The 21,801-nt window shown below is 40.1% G+C and overlaps 1 protein-coding gene across 11 annotated transcripts in view; it reads right to left on the bottom strand.

Moving 5' to 3' along the window:
- Positions 1 to 21,801, bottom strand: part of LOC103974161 (uncharacterized) — a 49,815-nt gene that overhangs the window by 23,052 nt on the left and 4,962 nt on the right. The gene's annotated exons all lie outside the window — the stretch shown is intronic.

Below are 21,801 nucleotides of genomic sequence, written 5' to 3'. Positions count from 1 at the left end.
AAATCCATAAAATTAAAATGTAATCAACAATCTAATCTAAATTATCACATACTTTGAATTATAACCTTACTTCAGGATTTGGTTATTGATAATTGGATCATTTAGAACACATATTCTATCCCAAAACAAAAAAGGCCATCGTCCAAAATTTAAATATTCGACTTCAATCCCTTTTCTACTTTATTCCATAAGTAGATTAAATGTGTATATCTTAGTTGCTGTTTGTAAATTGTTGAAAGAGATCCTTAAGTCATTAAGTCATTTGTAAATTGTAAATTGTTTGTAAATGTGTAGATTGCACATATATAGAGGCCATCAATATCATTAAGTCATGCCCTTTTATCATAATATTCAAATCATAATTTGGGTCAGTTCGAACACACACTCTATCCCAAATCTCAATAAGCCATCCTCAAAAATTTAAAAATTCGACTTCACTACCTTTCCTACTTCATTCCTCAAGAGGATCAGATGTCTTTACTAAACCTCAATATAATTTCGCACATCACATGAATCAAATATCTTATTAATCCTTAAATCATGGTCCGATACCACCTATGTCACGCCCCCCAAATTATCACATACAAGAGGTGCGACCTTATTTTAAAATCCATAAAATCAAAATATAATCAACAATATTATCACATACTTTGAATTATTACCTTGCTTTAGGATTTGGTTATTGATAATTGGGTCATTTAGAACACATACTCTATTCCAAAACTCGAAAGGCCATCCTCCAAAATTCGACTTAAATCCCTTTTCTACTTCATTCCTCAAGTAGATTATATTTGGATCACATAGTTGCCCTATCTAAATTTGTTGAATGAGTTCAGATTGCTCATAGATAGAGCCATCAATATCATTGAGTAATGCCCTTTTCTCTTAATATTCAAATCATAATTTGGGTCATTTCGAACACAGACTCTATCCCAAATAGCAATAAGCCAACATTTAAAATTTAAAAATTCGACTTCACTACCATACCTACTTCATTCCTCAATAGGACCAGATGTCCTTGGCATCCTAGATTCCTAAAATATATTAAAGAAATTTTTCATCGCTCTCTATTTAATTTACTAAATTGCAATATAATTTGGCAAATCAAATGTATCAAATATCTTACAGTGATCCTCAAATAATGTTCTAATACCACCTCTGTCACGCCCCCCGAATTATCACATTTAGGAGGTGTGACCCTGTCTTAAATTCCATTAAATTTTAATCAATAATCTAATACAAAATCCAAACTAAATTTGAGGACACCAAAAATCGAAGTCATAATTCACACCCATAATCCTCAATTCATAAGCAAGAAGACCAAATGTCGATGTCATCCTAGATTCCTAGAAGACATCAAATATAATTTTTATCGATCTTTATATAATTTACTAAACCTCAATATAATTTTACACATCAAATGAATCAAATATCTTAGTAATCTTTAAATCATGCTCCGATACCACCTTTGTCACGCCCCCCAAATTATCATATACAATAGGTGTGACCTTGTCTGAAAATCCATAAAATTAAAATGTAATCAACAATATAATCTATATTATCACATACTTTGAATTATGACCTAGCTTCAGGATTTGGTTATTGGTAATTGGGTCATTTAGAATACATACTCTCTCCAAAAACACAAAAGGCCATCGTCCAAAATTTGAAAATTCGACTTCAATCCCTTTTCTACTTCATTCCTCAAGTAGATTATATGTAGATCTCATAGTTGCCCTTTCTAAATTTGTTGAAAGAGATCATATTACACAAAGACAGAGGCCATCAATATCATTAAATCATGCCCTTTTATCATAATATTCAAATCATAATTTGGTTCAGTTCGAACACACAGTCTATCACAAATCTCAAAAAGCCATCCTCTAAAATTTAAAAATTCGACTTCACTACCATTCATACTTCATTCCTCAAGAGGACTAGATGTCTTTACTATACCTCAATATACTTTTGCAAATTAAATTAATCAAATATCTTAGTAATCCTTAAATCATGCTCCGATACCACCTTTGTCACGCCCCCCAAATTATCACAAACAAGTGGTGCGACCTTGTAATAAAATCCATAAAATTAAAATGTAATCAACAATCTAATCCGGATCATCACATACTTTGAATTATTACCTTGTTTTAGGATTTGGTTATTGATAATTGTGCCACTTAGAACACATACTCTATTCCAAAACTCAAAAAGCCATCCTCTAAAATTTGAAAATTCGACTTAAATCCCTTTTCTACTTTAATCCTCAAGTAAATTATATTTGGATCTCATAGTAGCCCTATCTAAATTTGTTGGATGAGATCAGATTGCACATAGATAGAGCCATCAATATCATTAGGTCATGCACTTTTCTCTTAATATTCAAATCATAATTTGGGTCATTTCGAACACACTCTCTATCCCAAATCGCAATAAACCATCCTCTAAAATTTAAAAATTCGACTTCATTACCTTTCCTACTTCATTCCTCAAAAGGACCAAATGTCCTTGGCATCCTAGATTCCTAAAAGATATAAAAGAAATTTTTTCATCGCTCCCTATTTAATTTACTAAATCGCAATATAATCTAGCACAACAAATGTATCAAATATCGTACAGTGATCCTCAAATAATGTTTTGATACCACCTCGGTGATGCCACCCGAATTATCATATTTAGGAGGTGTGACCCTGCCTTAAAATCCATAATATTAAAATTTAATCATCAATCTAATACAAAATCAAAACTAAATTTGAGTACACAAAAAATCGTTCAAGTCATAATTCACACCCATAATCCACAATTCATAGGCAAGAAGACAAAATGTCGATGTCATCCTAGATTCCTAGAAGACATCAAATATAATTTTCATCGATCTTTATATAATTTACTAAACCTCAATATAATTTTTCACATAAAATGAATCAAATATCTTAGTAATCTTTAAATCATGCTCCGATACTACCTTTGTCACGCCCCCCAAATTATCATATACAAGAGGTGTGACCTTGTCTGAAAATTCATAAAATTAAAATGTAATCAACAATATAATCCAAATTATCACATACTTTGAATTATGACCTTGCTTCAGGATTTGGTCATTAATAATTGGGTCATTTAGAATACATACTCTCTCCCAAAACACAAAAGGCCATCGTCCAAAATTTAAAAATTCGACTTCAATCCCTTTTCTAATTCATTCCTCAAGTAGATTATATGTAGATATCATAGTTGCCCTTTCTAAATTTGTTGAAAGAGATCATTTTGCACAAAGATAGAGGCCATCAATATCATTAAATCATGACCTTTTATCAAAATATTCAAATCATAATTTGGGTCAGTTCGAACACACAATCTAATACAAATCTCAAAGAGCCATCCTCTAAAATTTAAAAATTCGACTTCACTACCTTTCCTACTTCATTCCTCAAGAAGACTAGATTTCTTTACTAAACCTCAATATAATTTCGCACATCAAATAAATCAAATATCTTAGTAATCCTTAAATCATGTTCCGATACCACCTTTGTCAAGCCCCCCAAATTATCATATACAAGAGGTGCGACCTTATCTTAAAATCCATAAAATTAAAATGTAATCAACAATCTAATCCGGATCATCACATACTTTGAATTATTATCTTACTTCAGGATTTTGTTATTGATAATTGGGTCATTTAGAACACATACTCGATCCCAAAACACAAAAGGCAATCGTCCAAAATTTAAAAATTCGACTTTAATCCCTTTTCTAGTTCATTACTCAAGTAGATTAAATATCGATCTCATAGTTGCCCTTTCTAAATTTGTTGAATGAGATTAGATTGCACATAGATAGAGCCATCAATATCATTGACTCATGCACTTTTCTCTTAATATTCAAATCATAATTTGGGTCATTTCGAACACAGACTCTATCCTAAATCGTAATAAGCCAACATCTAAAATTTAAAAATTCGACTTCACTACCATACCTACTTCATTCCTCAATAGGACCAAATGTCCTTGGCATCCTAGATTCCTAAAATATATCACAGAAATTTTTCATCGCTCTCTATTTAATTTACTAAATCGCAATATAATTTGGCAAATCAAATAGATCAAATATCTTACAGTGATCCTCAAGTAATGTTCTAATACCACCTCTTTCACGCCCACCGAATTATCACATTTAGGAGGTGTGACCCTGTCTTAAATTCCATTAAATTTTAATCAACAATCTAATACAAAATCCAAACCAAATTTGAGGACACCAAAAATCGATCAAGACATAATTCACACCCATAATCCTCAATTCATAAGCAAGAAGACCAATTGTCGATGTCATCCTAGATTCCTAAAAGACATCAAATATAATTTTCATCGATCTTTATATTATTTATTAAACCTCAATATAATTTTGCAAATCAAATGAATCAAATATCTTAGTAATCTTTAAATCATGTTTCGATACCACCTTTGTCACACCCCCCAAATTATCATATACAAGAGGGGTGACATTGTCTGAAAATCCATAAAATTAAAATGTAATCAACAATCTAATCCAAATTATCACATACTTTGAATTATGACCTTGCTTCAGGATTTAGTTATTGATAATTGAGTCATTTAGAATACATACTCTCTCCCAAAACACAATAGACCATCGTCCAAAATTTAAAAATTCGACTTTAATCCCTTTTCTACATTATTCCTCAAATAGATTATATGTAGATCTCATAGTTGCCCTTTCTAAATTTGTTGAAAGAGATCATATTACACAAAGATAGAGGCCATCAATATCATTAAATCATGCCCTTTTATCATAATATTCAAATCATAATTTGGGTCAGTTCGAACACACAATCTATCAGAAATCTCAAAAAGCCATCCTCTAAAATTTAAAAATTCGACTTCACTACCTTTCCTACTTCATTCCTCAAGAAGACCAGATGTCATTACTAAACCTAAATATAATTTCACACATCAAATGAATAAAATATCTGAGTAATCCTTAAATCATGGTCCGATACCACCTTTGTCAAGCCCCCCAAATTATCACATACAAGAGGTGCGAACTTATCTTAAAATCCATAAAATTAAAATGTAATCAACAATCTAATCCGGATCATCACATACTTTGAATTATTACCTTGTTTTAAGATTTTGTTATTGATAATTGGGTCATTTAGAACACATACTCTATCCCAAAACTCAAAAGTCATTCGTCCAAAATTTAAAAATTCGACTTTAATCCCTTATCTAGTTTATTACTCAAGTAGATTAAATGTCGATCTCATAGTAGCCCTATCTAAATTTGTTGAATGAGATCAGATTCCTAGAAGACATCAAATATAATTTTCATCGATCTCTATATAATTTACTAAACCTCAATATAATTTTGCACATCAAATGAATCAAATATCTTAGTAATACTTAAATCATGCTCCGATACCTCCTTTGTCAAACCCCCTAAATTAACATTTACAAGAGGTGTAACTTTGTCTGAAAATCCATAAAATTAAAATGTAATCAACAATCTAATCCACATTATCACATACTTTGAATATGACCTTGCTTCACGATTTGGTTATTGATAATTGGGTCATTTAGAATACATACTCTCTCCCAAAACATAAAAGTCCATCGTCCAAAATTTAAAAATTCGACTTCAATCCTTTTTCTACTTCATTCCTCAAGTATATTATATGTAGATCTCATAGTTGCCCTTTCTAAATTTGTTGAAAGAGATCATATTGCACAAATATAGAGGCCATCAATATCATTAAATCATGCCCTTTTATCATAATATTCAAGTCATAATTTGGGTCAGTTCGAACACACAGTCTATCACAAATCTCAAAAAGCCATCATCTAAAATTTAAAAATTCGACGTCACTACCTTTCCTACTTCATTCGTCAAGAAGACCAGATGTCTTTACTAAACCTCAATATAATTTCGCACATCAAATAAATCAAATATCTTAGTAATCCTTAAATAATGGTCCGAACCACCTTTGTCAAGCCCCCCAAATTATCATATACAAGAGGTGCGACCTTATCTTAAAATCCATAAAATTAAAATGTAATCAACAATCTAATCCGGATCATCACATACTTTGAATTATTACCTTACTTCAGGATTTTGTTATTGATAATTGGTTTAATTAGAAAACATACTCTATCCCAAAATACAAAAGGCAATCGTCCAAAATTTAAAAATTCGACTTTAATCCCTTTTCTAGTTCATTACTCAAATAGATTAAATGTCGATCTCATAGTTGCCCTTTCTAAATTTGTTGAATGAGATCAGATTACACAAAGATAGAGCCATCAATATCATTGAGTCATGCCCTTTTCTCTTAATATTCAAATCATAATTTAGGTCATTTCGAACACACTCTATCCCAAATCGCAATAAGCCATCGTCTAAAATTTAAAATTCGACTTCACTACCTTTCCTACTTCATTCCCCAAATTATCATATATAAGAGGTTTTACCTTGTCTGAAAATCCATAAAATTAAAATTTAATCAACAATCTAATCCAAATTATCATATACTTTGAATTATTACCTTGCTTCAGGATTTGGTTATTGATAATTGGGTCATTTAAAACACATACTCTATTCCAAAACACAAAAGGCCATCGTCCAAAATTTAAAAATTCAACTTCAATCCCTTTTCTACTTCATTCCTCAAGTAGATTATATGTGGATCTTATAGTTGCCCTTTTTAATTTGTTGAAAGAGATCAGATTTCACATAGATAGAGGCCATCAATATCATTAGATCTTATATTCTATGGAAAAATAAATATTAAGCCCCTGAGTTGGGTATGGAATCGCAATGGGCTGTTCGTGAGTGACTACGATGGAATCCGGGTTATAATAACTCAGGGGCTTAAGATTTATTTTTCCATGGAATCTCAAGCACGGGTGAGCGCTTGGCCCCTGGGCCCAAGATGGGCTCGGCTCAGGCATCGGCCTGATTCAATTATGAGCATTTATCTAATTATTTGATCATTTATTATTGACAACGTGGTCTGTGTCAATTATTTTTCTATTTTAGTAATATTTAGTTGGGCCAAGGCAGGGCTCGGTGCGAACACGGGTCTGATTCAATTACAATTGGGTCCAACTTGAGTCGAGTTAGTTTGGATCTCTAGTTTGAACCAAATAAGAATCACGACACCACAAAACCCCGAACCGTACCGACCTCACAAAAAGCGCCTGGGTGCACCCGTGCCCTAAACACTACGACTCTCTCCCCAGCGGCGACTCTCTTTCTCCCCAACGACGACTGCGGCGTTTCCTCGACGAGCGGTTGTCTTCCTCTCCATCGAAGAAAAGCGGAAGCAACGACGGTGTCTTCCTCCGGGGAGTTCTCGGCTGCGGCGTTTTCCTCGGTAGATTTTGTTTTGTGTGGATTAGTAGATAATATTCAATAGTAGCCAAATCGAATTCCTAGGATCTTCCGATGATTCGTTTCACCCTCCGAAGATTCTATCTCCTATCCCGGATCCTCTCTCCACCACCTCATCTTCAATCTAGGTTATTTTGGATCCTCCAAGTAGCTCTTGGTGTTGCGACATTTTCCTTAGTGAAAAGACAACGACGACATCCCTTCCCCGATCCTCCTCCCTCCTACCTCTTCCACCTTTTGTCGCAGCTCCTCTCCTGGTTTAGGTTATGATCAAGATGTATGCCGATAAGGTCATCACCAGAAGGAAGAGACCCATCAAGGAGCACTTCAACGATGGCTCGAAAAGGGTCATGTTGGACCATATTGTGCCAAAAGGCTCGGCAGGGGACCCTATTGGACCGTTCTTGTTATCGCCAACAAGTGGAAGACCAAAATCAAATTCTAAACAAATGAGAAGATATCTTCAAGAATCAAACTGACTTCTAAAGATCCTTTCAAGAATCGAAACGACGGGAAAACAAGGAAGGCGTCGAGGCAAGATTCAACAAGAGAAAAGATACCTTCTAGAATCAAACTGTAAGTCATGATTAAAGACCAAGGGAAGATGGAAAATGAATCCGAAACGAGAGCGACGGAGAGCTAGGACAAGATTGAAGACAACACAAAAATCGATCAAGAATCAAAACTAGAGGACAAGATTGAATACGAACCGAAGCAATTGATCCGAAACAACAGGGCCGTGAGATGGGGGCCGACAAGAGCAAGTGAAACGCTTAAGTAGAAACCTAATAACTTGCCAAGCGACAAGGTGGAAGAGGGAGGGGGAGGAAGGAGAGATTGGGGAGGGGGGGTTGCGAAGGCGAAGGAGTAAGAGGAGACAGAGAGAGATACCGGGGGGGAGACGTCGTTTCGCCGATGAAGAGGAAGACGTAGAAGCCGCCGTTCACGGAGGAAAACGCGCAGCCAAGAACTCCCCGAAGGAAGACACCGCCGTTGCTTCCGCTATTCGGCGATGGAGAGGAAGACAGCCGCTCGCCGAGGAAACACCGTAGTTGCTGCTGGGGAGAAGAGAGTCGCCGCGAGGGAGACAGGAGTTGTGTTTAGGGCACAGGTGTGCCCGGGCGTTTGTTATGGGGAGGATAATGGGCGGGTTTTTGCGGTAACACAATTATTATTTGGTTCAAACTAGACATCCAAACCAAGTTGACGCATGTTTGACCCGTTTAGAATTGAATTAGATCGATGTGAGTTGAGGCCTGCTTGGGCCCAAACGAGCGCATGGGCTACGCGCCCGCACACGCTCTTCGCCATGACATCATCTATTCTATGAAAAAATAAATATTAGTAAAACAGAAAAATAATTACGATTTAAAATAATTGACCACATTGACAATAAGACGTAGAGACGCAAGAGGATGGGCGGCCACTGCGAAAGAGGATGAGGAGGAGAAAGAGAGAGATATCGTGGGGGCAGAGACGTCGTTTCGTCGATGGACAGGAAGACGCAGCAGTCGCCGTTCACCGAGGAAAACGCCGCATCGACAAGAACTCCCCGGAGGAAGACACCACAGTTGCTGTTCGCCGATGGAGGAAGACAGCCGCTCGCCGAGGAAATGCCGCAATCGTCGCTAGGAGGGAAAGAGAGTCGCCGATGGGGAGATAGTCGTTGTGTCTAGAGCACGCGTGCGCTAGGAGTCACTATTCTCATTTAGTTCAGGTTCCAAACTAGCTCGACTCAGGCTTAACCCAGTTATAACCCAAAATGAACCCATGGGCCAGGAGACGCTCTTGGCCGTGACATTATATTTCTAATGAAAAATAAATATTATAAATATATAAAAAAATTTGAGATTTATAATAATTGAAGCAACACACGTTGGAAACAATAAATGATCAACCAATTACTGTATGGAGGCGACAAATAAGTGCTTAAAACTGATCAGTTATAAAATATTAATGGGAAAAAAAAAAATCAAACTTGTTTAGGGTTTAGGGTTTAGGGACGGTCGATCGTTGCTGCCTGCTACAGGACGGTATTAGCCGAGGGAGAAGGAAGAAGAGAGAGAAGAAAAAGGACAACTTGGAGATCTGATGCCACTCTCCATTGGCGATCCCAATTCGTCGTCGCCCTCCCTCACCAGGCGTCGCAAATCCGATGTCGCCTCCTAGTTTAAGGCAACGAGGCCTCGGCGTCGTCGACGACTTCTCATTCGTATGGGGAGAAGAAACCTCTGCGACGACGTCATGGAGGCTTCGCGTGGAGAAGAAATGTCTTCTCCCCACACGAGGAGAAGAAACGAGGCGACGTCGCCTTGACGACGTAGCCATTTTTTTATTTTTTCACTTTTTTATGATATATATATACATATATATATATATACATACATACATACATATATACCGAGTGGTATGTCAGAGCATACCATTCGGCATACTCATACCGTACCATACTAAGCTGATCTCGATACTCCAGTACGATACGAAATTATAAACCTTGACTTATACCCATAATATTAATTCTTTTTAGTTTGCAAAAAAGAATAATTTGAAGTATAATATAAACTTCAAAAAAAAAATATTACAAAATAACATATCATGGTAATTGTACATTTGAACTTGCTTAATGTGTGTCTACGCAGAATATAGCACAAAACTATCTGTACCTATAATTAACTTGGGAAGCACAACCTAACATAGTCAATTAATGTTCCTTGTTTGGCATGGCTGGCAGATCCGTTTCTTTACACAACCCATAACCAAAGAAATGCCCTACAAATTGTCTGCTTCCTTCTTTCAAAAAGGAAGGAAGAGGAGAATACAGAACTCTACTCTTGCTTAAACATGAATAAATTTAATAAGGACATCACCAAGGTCTGTTTCCACTCTATTTATAATTCGTTAAAATTATCAAAAACAGTGATTGCAAAAGGCCCGAGCGCCTCGCTAATGTCCCAGGCGCCGCGCTTCAAACAGGCGCCGCCTGGGCGCTCGCCCGAGCCCAGGCGTAGGGCGCTTCGGGCGAGCGCCTGGGTAAACCAAGGTGACCGAACCAGAATTTTAGGTCTGGTTCGGTCCTGGTTCGGTTGTTAGTTGGTTCAATCGAACCAACTAAACCGATATAACCCCAACCCTAACCCTAACCCACAATAACCTGCTGCCGCTGCCGCTCTCGATCCCGATCCCGATCCCGATCTCGTCGCTCGCTGTCGCTGCTCCCGCTACTCGCCGCTGTCGCTTCTCGCGCCTCCCGCGAGCCCTCTCGCCTCCTGCGAGCCCTCCCGCGAGCCTTCCCGCTGCTCGCGCCTCCCTCGAGGCCTGCCGCTGCTCGCGCCTTCCGCTCCCTTTCCCTTTCTCGCTGCTGCTGCCGCTCGCCGCAGTTGCTGCCGCCGCCGTCGCTCGCCGCTACTGCCACCGCCGCCGCTGCTTCCTCGTTTCTCCATCAGGCTCAGTATACTCTTAATATTAAGTTTAATGTTATTAATTTTTATTTATTTGAAATTATTGTTAGGTTTCAACATAAATGGCAAGTGCAGAAAGCAACTCAATAGAGTCTCCAATGGTATCAAAAAAAGATCCTGCATGGAAATATAATTATTTGAAGGATCCGAAAGATCCTAATGCAGTGACTTGCATATTCTGCGATAAGACTACCAGAGGTTGTATTTTTCGTGCAAAACAACATCTAGTCGGAAATTTCAAAAATGCAACAGCTTGCAAAAAATGTCCACCTGAGGTAAAAGAAGAGATGCTGAATTATATGAATGAAAAGAAGACAAAAGAATGAATCTTATGGGAATTTACCAGAAGACAATGTTGAACATATCAGAGATGAAGAAGAAGATTATTCTACGAGTATTAACCCAAGTGAAAAAAGAGTATACAACAAAAAAGGAAAAGAAGTTATGAGTACTAAGAAAGGTAGAAAAGGACCGATGGATCTATATATGCTTCAAGGATCCCAGAAACAACAAGGGCAAGCAAGAGGCTCAAAATTGAGACAAACAAATATAAGTGATGCTTGTGATAAAGAAATAAGAGGAAGAACAATTCAGCACATTGCTCGCTTCTTCTATCAGGCTGGTCTTCCCCTTAGTACAACTCGTTTAAACAGTTTTAAGGATATGATTGAAGCTATTGGAAGATATGGTGCAGGATTAAAACCTCCAAGTTATTATGAGATGCAAGTTCCATTGCTGCAAAAAGAGTTGAATTATACAAATGACTTACTAAAGGGTCATAAAGAATCATGGGCAACACATGGTTGCTCTATTATGTCAGATGTTTGGACTGACAGGAGGCGCAGGAGTATAATTAATTTTATGGTTAATTGTTCTTTAGGGACTATGTTTGTGAAGTCAATAGATGCTTCATCTTTTGTAAAATCTGGAGACAAGATATATGATTTACTTGACAACTTCGTGGAAGAAATTGGAGAACAAAATATCGTTCAAATCATAACCGACAATGGAAGCAACTATGTTTTAGCTGGTAATATTCATCTTTTGATTTTGTTAATTATTTTATCTTCAATTAAGTGTGTTAAACTCTTAAGTCTTATCATTTTTGTTATCCTTTGTCTCAGGTAAATTGCTTGAATAAAAAAGACAACACTTGTATTGGACTCCATGTGCAGCACATTGTATTGATTTAATGTTGGAAGATATTGGAAAGATCTTAGAAAACAAGAAAACCTTAGAAAGGGCAATTTTTGTTGTTGGATTTCTTTATAATCACATTGGGGCTTTGAATATGATGAGAGAATTTACAGGGAATAAAGAATTAGTGAGACATGGTGTTACCCGATTTGCTACATCCTTGACATTACAGAGCGTGCATCGTCAAAAACATACTCTGAGAAATATGTTTACCTCTGAGAAATGGGTGACAAGCAAAAGGGCAAAAGAAGCAAAAGGCAAGAGGGCTGCTGATATCATCTTAATGCCATCCTTTTGGAATCATATAGTTTATATATTAAAGGTAATGGGCCCTCTTGTTCGAGTCCTTCGGTTGGTGGATAATGAAAATAAGCCTGCAATGGGATATATTTATGAGGCTATGGATAGAGCAAAGGAGACGATTAAAAGATCTTTTAATGAAAATGAAGAAAAATATGAGAAAATTTTTACAATCATTGACGAAAGATGGAATTGTCAACTTCATCGTCCCTTACATGCAGCAGGATATTATTTGAACCCTGAATTCTTTTATAAGATTAAATCTGTTGGATTTGATACAGAAGTTTTGGGTGGGTTATATCAGTGTGTTGCAAGATTAGTTCCCAGCATTGAGGTTCAAGATAAGATTATTCATGAATTATCTTTATATAAAAATGCTGAAGGTCTTTTTGGAATTCCAATTGCCGTTCAATCCAGGACAACTACCTCTCCAAGTATTAATAATTTGATATAATTAATTTCATATATATTATGTTACTATGTTATTGCTAATAATAACATAAATTTTGCAGTTGAATGGTGAAGTCTATTTGAAAATTCCACCCCGAACTTTCAGAAATTTGCTGTCAAAGTACTTAGTTTGACATGTAGTGCTTCGGGTTGTGAGCGAAACTGGAGTGTCTTTGAGCATGTAAGTATTACTAAATATTTTTATTTTAATTAATTTATTTATTTAGATATATGTATTAATATATTTTTAAATTATATAACATGACAGATTCACTCGAAGAGAAGAAATCGGTTAGAACATCAACGATTGCACGATCTTGTTTACATAAAGTATAATCAAGCTTTGAAGACTCGTCATGATTTGAAAAATAGATTTGATTTAATCTCATTGCAAGATATTGATGATTCAAATGAGTGGTTAGTAGGAGAAATGGGTGCTAACTTGCAAGATGCTGAAGACGAGCTTGTATTTGAAGATGATAGATTGACGTGGGGAGATGTGGCAAGAGCTTCAGGTGTTGGAGAATTACAAACATATACAAGACAGATGTCAAAGAGAAAAATGAGTGCAAAAGCATCAAGCTCGACTCCTGCTATTGTTGAAGACAGAGAATAAAACATATCTTGATGAAGAGGAAGGAATCGAAGAACAAGAGGAAGAAGACGAATTCAATGAAGATGATTTGTGTGAAAATGACGATAATATTGATTATGATGAATGACTTTGATGTAAAATTTTAATGTTTTAAATTTTGAAACTTTTTGTTAATGTGACATTGTGATTTTGTATCTTAGATTTTCTTAATTTAATAGCATATTTTTATTTAAAATTTTAAATAATTATATTTATTAATTATATTATATATTTTTATATTTTAGCGCCTCGCTTCGCTCGGGCGAGCACCTGGGCGAGCGCCTAGCGCCTCGGGCGTTTTTGGAGCTTGGCGCCTTTTGGCGCCTAGCGCTTTTTAAATCACTGATCAAAAACAAAGCATGCCCACCCAGTTTCTAAGATCAACAACAACACCAATGCAGTAATGTTTATAAGATCAGCTTAGAGTAAAACCAAGAATCAAGTATCGAAACCTTACTTCCCAACTTCATCACAATCTAATTCCTCCGTCAATTCCACAGAGAAATAATGAAGAGAAAAGAACACAACACTCAACCATTTTCTAAAGCCACATGAACCACAAGACCCTAGTAATGAGACCCAAATACAGATTTAGGGTTGGCGTTAGTATCCATAAATAGAATAAGATAAAGCAAAGTGGAAGAACTATGCAATATTTCAAAAGATCAAGACACAATCATGAGACTAGACAATCCAATTAGTTTCATGTATACTGTTAAGTGCATAGTGTCACTTCTTTTTTTACAAAATAGACAATAATACAATTTAAGATAAGGATAACTTTAAGTAGCACTAATTGAGCCGAAACGAGAGCGACCGAGAGCTAAGGCAAGATTGAAGACGACAAAAAAAACCCAATCAAGAATCAAAACTAGAGAACAAGATTGAATACGAACCGAAGCAATTGATCCGAAACAACAGGGCCGTGAGCTAGGGGCTGCCAAGAGCAAGAGAAACGCTTGAGGAGAAACCTAATAGCTTGCCTAGCGACAAGGTGGAAGAGGGAGGGGGAGGGACGAGGAATCGGGGAAGGGGGGGGCTGCGACGGCGAAGGACGAAGAAAAGAAGAAAGAGAGAGATACCAGGGGGCAGAGACGCCACCCAACTCTGTCGTTAGATGAAGAAGAAGACGCAGCAGCCGCCGTTCACCGATGAAAAAGCTGCAGCGACAAGAACCCCCGGTAGGAAGACAACGCCGTTGCTCCGCTATTCACTTATGAAGAGGAAGATGGTCGGCGTTCGCCGAGGAAACGCAGCAATCACCGCTGGGGAGAGAGAGAGTGCCCGGTGGGAGAACAACCACCGCTTAGGGCACGGGAACGACCAGCAAGTGTGTTGTGGGGCGGGTTTCAGGGTGATTATTGCCAATTTAGCTTGACTCAAGTTCGACTCAGAATAGTTGAATCACGCCGGAACAAAAGCCCAGCAATGCTTGGGCCCAAACTAGCGCACAGGCCGAACGCCAACCCAGTTAATTGTCGGTTTAGGGTTTGGGGTTTAGGATATAGGGTTAGGGTTAGGGTTTAGGGTTTAGAGTTTAGAGTTTAGGTTTAGGGTTTAGGCTAAGCCCTAAGGTTTAGGGTTAGGGTTTAGAGTTTAGGGTTTAGGCTAAGCCCTAAACCCCATCCACCATCGCTGCTCCCCTCCTTCCCCGACACCATCCTCCCCCCCCTCCCTTCTCCTCCCTCTTCCCGCTTCCCCCCTTTGTCGTAGCTCCTCCCCTTCCCCGACACCATCCTCCCCTTCCCTTCTCCTCACTCCTCCTTCCCCCTTCGTCGCAGTTCCTCCCCTTCCCCGACACCATCCTCCTCCCTACCCTTCCCCTCCGGGACGACAATGATATTTTCCTGCAAGCTCGAAAATTTTAGGGTTTCAGTATCATCCTCCGCCTAATGCTTTATTTCTTTCTCTTGCACCAATAATTAACACTAATATGTTAATTATTGTTGTCTAAGAAACCAAGAAAAAGGATTAGATGTTAATTATTAGTGCATGAGAGAGTAGTGCAGCCGTGAGAGCTCGTGTGTGTGGTGATATTTATATGCCAACATGGGGAGGTTGGCAAGACGAGGATGTAAAAAATTAGCACAGGATTAAATCAGTCGTAATTGTAAGCATGTCAGTGTGAGAGAATTGAACTTCGTCTCTGCTAAACAGGAAGTTCTACATTATATCTCACACTGACATGTCAATCAATCATTATATATAATGAATACATTATATATTTATAAACTACGAAAATACTGTTCTTTTATTTTAAAATCAGTATTTTGATTTAAACCCTAAACCCTAGCCTCTACCAAGGAATCTAAGCTGATGATGGTGTCTACGGCTAGGTTTCCACCATCGTCAAGGAAGGGGCGGTCATGAAATAGACCAAAAGAATCTTTCCCAAAGAATCCCTATACCGAACCATCTTTGGACCAAGGATCAAGAACTTATGACGGAACGATGACAATAGGATGGAAGCAAGCAAAAGCATGCCATCGTCATCGAAGACCATTGCAACGAGAGAAAACCCACCTCCACCTCGTCCATGAAAAGGAGCCTGTCGCCACCATCGAGTAAGTGGTTGGGCAGCCACGAAAATTGACCAAAAGAATCTTTCCTAATGAATCCTCGTATTGACCCTTAATGCTTGGTCGTTGTTCATATAGAGAAGAATATCCCTTGCCATCAACCACATTAAAATATGTTATCTCTAGACAACAAGAGAAGGGAACAGTAGCTTTCAAGAGATTCCTTGCTGCCATATATAATCTGAAGAATGAAAGATGAGCAGTGTTCAAGCATGGAAAGTTGATTCTGCAAAATAGGTACCACAGCTAATTCCTCAGCTGTCACTGTCACTGTCTCCAAGTTCTAATTTTCTGAAACTTACTAAGAGACCCTGAGCTTTTTGAACAAATTCAGAGATATCAATGTGGTCAAAGTCTTCAATACCAGGTACTACATATGTGACTTGTTGGAACTTTATTAAGCAAATCACTCTATTCTTCTTTAAAAATTAAATAATAAACTAAATTTGATACCTCAGAATCAGTAATATCAAATATAACATAGAGTAGTCAGAGGAGAAATAAAAGATAAAAAAGACCTAGAGATCTATTTAGCAGCAGAAATTGTTCATAGGAATCTGATCACAAACCATCCAATTTTTCTTCCCATCAGGCTTTTAGACAACTGGTAGCAATGTTTTTTGGGAATCATTCATAAACTCGAGTAATAATCCTGTAAGTTTTCTTCTCCAATTTAGCATCAAATAACTCCCTACTGCTTGGTAATCCCACTCTGGAAAGATAACAAACATAAAAAATACCAAATATTTAAGCTAATGAACAAATAAAGAAATGCCAACTTCAACAAAAGTAAAAGAATGTCCTACTGGTTTCATAAAACAAATTAACCTTTGAGAAAAATTCTATGATCCTCGCCTTATATCTGGGATGTACAAGTCATTGAAGGTCCACTTGTGCATCCTTACCAATCAGTCTACATTGCACAAGGCAACATGCAGCTAATGCCATTACATGCAACTAGAATGTACTAACGTAACCAAGGACTTGTATGGTAAAAAACTCATAAATGGGGGCAATCCCTTAATACAAATGACTTTAAAATTGAGATTAATCTTAATACAAGGTGAAGATTGCCCTTAATACAAGGGCAATCTTCACATGCCTTTAGCATTCACAGATCAGAGTCAATGGCTTTAAAATTGAGATCATCATCCGTACCTTTTCTAGAGGAGTGAATGATACAATGACATTTTAATGTTTGAGATATACCCTACTATTGAACATAACGATGCTTGATAGCCTCTATTTCGGTGCAAGCAGTCACTTCATCAATGTTATGACAAGAGATGCATGTACACACTGTACGTTCTCATTTGAACTGAAAGCTAGGTGATAAACAGTATGACCTTTCTATGTTGCACCACCAATATCTCAAATAAAACATGGGTCAAAGATGTCAGATGCACCAATGAGTAAAAGACGGGCAATTTAAGGATTCAGAAAAAGAAACATATATCTCAGTTAAAATAAGATAATTCCTTTAATATACAAACTTCCTATGGTTTTAGTTCTGTTAAAAAGAACTATGACCTACCACAGGGACTTCCAACTTATTATTTATTGACCAAATTATCAATAAGCAATACTACACTAAATTATTTATTCACCAAAAGAGAAGATTATCCAATAGCCCTACTACACTATATAACTTTCCTTTCCTCCAGAAAACACGAGCAATAAAAAGAAGAAGAAATCAGACATATTTTATAAAAAAATACAAACATGTGAGAAGTTAAAATTGATGGTGTCAAAAAGATGATCAGCAAACCCATTAACTAACATTCCACCTGGAATCAGAGAATATAAAAAATAACCTACTCTCAAGATTAAAAACACCAATTGCCAAGATCGCATAAAATAACCTACAATATCGAGATTTTCCACATCAGTAACCTACTCTATCAGGGATGGGGGGAGGAAGGGGACGAACCCCGTGGCGGGTGGGGGGGGGGGGGGGGGTGGGGGGTGTGGTTTGGGGGATGATGTTGGGGTGGGGGTGTGGGGCGCGTGGTGGGCGGGGGATGGGGGTGGCGGTTGTGGGGTGTGTTGGGTTTGGGGGGGCGCTTCCAGGAAGGTATAGAAGAGCTGTGGTCCCGGAGGGGAAGAGGAGGGGAGGATGGTGTAGGAGAAGGGGGAGGAAACGTGACGAAGGGGGAAGGAGGGAAGGGGAGGATGGTGTCGGGGAAGGGAGGAGCAGCGAGAGAGGGGTAAAGGGTAAAGAGGGAGGAGAAGGGAGGGGGAGGAAGATGTCGGCGGAAGGAGCGGAGCTGCGACAGTGGAAGAGGGAGGGGGAGAGAGGAGGGATCGGGGAAGGGGGGGCTGCAACGGTGAAGGAGGAAGAAAAGAAAGAGAGAGATACCGAGGGGGCGGAGACGTTGTTTCGCCGATGGAGAGGAAAACGCGGCAGCCGCCGTTCACCGAGGAAAACGCCGCAGCGACGGGAACTCAGCGGATGAAGACACCGTCGTTGCTTCCGCTGTTCGCCGATATGTCACGACCTTAGCTGGAATTGCCTAAGGCGTGAGGCACCCTTGCGGCCAAAGACGCGAACTTAGCTTGCGTTGCCTAAGTCGCAAGTCACCCTCGTTGCAAGGACGCGAACTTAGCTTGCGTTGCCTAAGTCGCGCTTCGCCCTTGCGATCTTGCTCCGCAAGGATCAGCCACTTTGTAACCTCTCGCAGGTCCCCAAGGACCTGTAAAAGAGAAAGAAAGTTAGATCGAAAGAACGAGCAACGGACAAGTCCCGAAGTCTCGCGAAAAGGGAAGCTTTACAAGCAATTCGACGAACACCTTGTGTGCACAAGAGAAAAGAGGGAGAGGGAGAAAAACAAGGCTTTCAAGGATGAACGAACAGCTGCAAGCCCACAAACAACCGCTCACCTGGTCCCGGGCGCAAAACCAAGTTCCCGTAAAGGTCACGTGCGAACTTGCGAAAGAGTGTTCAACGCCCGGTATATAACCGAAGCCCCATCCAGCCATGTGCCACCCGGGGGGTTCCTGGGGTCTGAGATGGCTGACATTTTGGTGAGCGGAGGCAGCTCTCCGCTCACCTCCCGCGGCACGCGAAAACGGAGCTGTTTTGGGCTGTTTTGGGGCTGTTTTGCTCGGTTCGGTGAGCGGTCGCTTTGCAACGCTGCAGCTTGTTCGAACTTACATATTTACAAGCAAAATGACCCAAAACCATAAGAAAACATGCTGCCAAGCAGCTGTACATGCAGGTGTGAGCGACGAACGGTTCGTTGAACGAAGTTGTTGCGGGTGCGCGACGACCGTTCGTGACATTCTCCCCCGCTTAAACTGTCGACGCCCTCGTCGACTCTTGGTGGTAGTTGTTGATGACTTCTTCTTCATGTCGCAGGGCGTCTTCAGGCTCCCAACTGGCTTCAGTTCGGGGAAGCTTACGCCACTTCACCAAGTACTCTGTCTGCTCCGCTCCGTTGGGTAGCTTTATCTTGCGATCCGCCAGAATGGTTTCCACTCGCTTCTCGTAGGAGGCTGTGATGGGAGGTAGCCGAGTTGGAACACTTCGGGAAGCATCTTGCGGATCCGAATGATAGGCCTTCAGGTTGCTGGCGTGAAGAACGTTGTGAATTTTAAACCACGCCGGCAGCTGCAACTTGTAAGAAACATTGCCTACCCTGCTGATAATTGGGAAGGGCCCTTCATACTTACGCACCAATCCTCTGTGGACTCTGTTCCTGAAGAATTGGAGTGATGCTGGCTGGAGCTTTACCAACACCAAATCGCCAACTTTGAACTCTTGCGGTCGCCTTCCCAAGTCGGCCCACTTCTTCATCCTCTTTGCCGCCTTCTCCAAGTAAGCTCGCGCAATATCTGCATTTCGATGCCACTCCTTTGCGAAATGATAGGCTGAAGGACTACTTCCAGTATACCCAATTGCCATGGTGTGCGGAGTCAACGGTTGTTGTCCTGTGATAATTTCGAAGGGGCTCTTGTTGGATGCAGAGCTCCGCTGCAAGTTGTAGGAGAATTGGGCAATGTCCAACAGCTTCACCCAATCTCGTTGATTGGCACTCACGTAGTGCCGGAGGTATTGCTCCAAGAGCGAATTTATTCTTTCAGTCTGACCATCCGTCTAGGGGTGGAGGCTTGTAGAGAAGTATAACTTTGATCCCAACAATTTGAATAGCTCGGTCCAGAATCGTCCCAGAAACCGAGCGTCTCGATCACTAATGATATTGTGTGGGACTCCCCAATACTTCACTACATCCCTCATCATCAGTCTGGCCGCCTCTTCTGCTGAGCAGTGTAGGGGAGCAGCAATGAAAGTTGCATACTTCGAAAACCGATCGACCACCACGAGTATCGATCCGAGTCCCCCTACAGGTGGCAAACTTGATATGAAGTCTAAGGAAATGCTCTCCCATGGCCTTTCTGGTACGGGCAACGGCTCCAAAAGTCCCACCGGCTTCCGCTGCTCCACCTTGTCTTGTTGGCAAGTAAGGCATGTTCGAACATACTCCTCCACATCAATCCCCATCTTTGGCCAGTAGAAGGCCCTCTCCACGAGAGCCAACGTTCTGTGAATGCCGGGGTGTCCAACCCAAAGGGAATCGTGACACTCTTTTAAGAGTTCACGCCTTAAATTGTCCACTCGGGGAACATAAACCCTATTCCCTTTTGTGTAAACAAGTCCCTCCTGGACCCAAAATCGTCGTGCCTTGCCTTCTTTGATGAGCTGCATCAGGATAACTGCCTGGGGATCGCTATACAGTCCATCTCTGATTCGGGAAAGGAAGTTGGAGTGTAACTGACTTGCTTGGCCTCTGCCCTCCAGTTGTGCAGCATTCACGCATTCCACTTTCCGACTCAACGCATCGGCCACGACATTCGCCTTCCCGGGCTTGTATTCCATTGCCATATCAAATTCAGCCAGGAAGTCCTGCCACCGTGCCTGCTTTGGGGAGAGCTTCTTCTGAGTTTGGAAATAGCTCAGGGCGATGTTGTCTGTCCTCAGCACAAATCGCGACCCGAGGAGGTAGTGTCGCCAAACTCGTAGGCAGTGGATCACCGCTGTCATCTCCTTCTCATGCACTGGATACCGCCTCTCGGTCTCGTTGAGTTTGCGGCTCTCGTAGGCCACCGGATGACCTTCTTGCATGAGTACTCCACCAATAGCAAAGTCCGAAGCATCTGTATGGACTTCAAAGGGCTCTCCATAGTTTGGCAATTTGAGCACTGGTTCTTCTAGAACAGCAGCCTTCAGATCTTGGAATGCTATCTCACATCTGTCAGACCACTTCCAAGGCTGCTCCTTCTTCAGCAACTCCGTCAGTGGGGTTGCCCGCTTCGAATATCCCGCAATGAAGCGTCGGTAGTAGTTGACGAAACCAAGGAAGGATCTCAACTCTGGCACCTACTTTGGAGTTCGCCATTCCGCAACTGCTTGCACCTTCGACTTATCCATCCGAATGGAGCCATCACCGATTCGATGCCCCAAGAATAGGATCTCAGTTTGAGCAAAGTAGCATTTCTCCCTTTTTACGAACAACGTGTTCTCCCTGAGAACCTTGAAAATTGTCCGAAGGTGCTTGACGTGCTCCTCGAGCGTTTGGCTGTAGACGACGATATCGTCCAAGTAGACGACCACGAACTTATCCAAATACTCCTTGAATAGCTGGTTCATGAGAGTACAGAATGTGGCCGGAGCGTTGGTTAAGCCGAAAGGCATCACCAAGAACTCAAACGCTCCATATCTGGTCACACAAGTTGTCTTTGCTTCGTCGCCTTCAGCAATGCGCACCTGCCAATATCCCGACCGAAG

The sequence above is a fragment of the Musa acuminata genome, chromosome BXJ1-6, assembly GCF_036884655.1.
Source record: "Musa acuminata AAA Group cultivar baxijiao chromosome BXJ1-6, Cavendish_Baxijiao_AAA, whole genome shotgun sequence".
Classification (NCBI taxonomy): Eukaryota; Viridiplantae; Streptophyta; class Magnoliopsida; order Zingiberales; family Musaceae; genus Musa; species Musa acuminata.
Note: the sequence above shows the minus strand (reverse complement) of the source record. Positions and strands in the feature narration are given on the sequence as shown.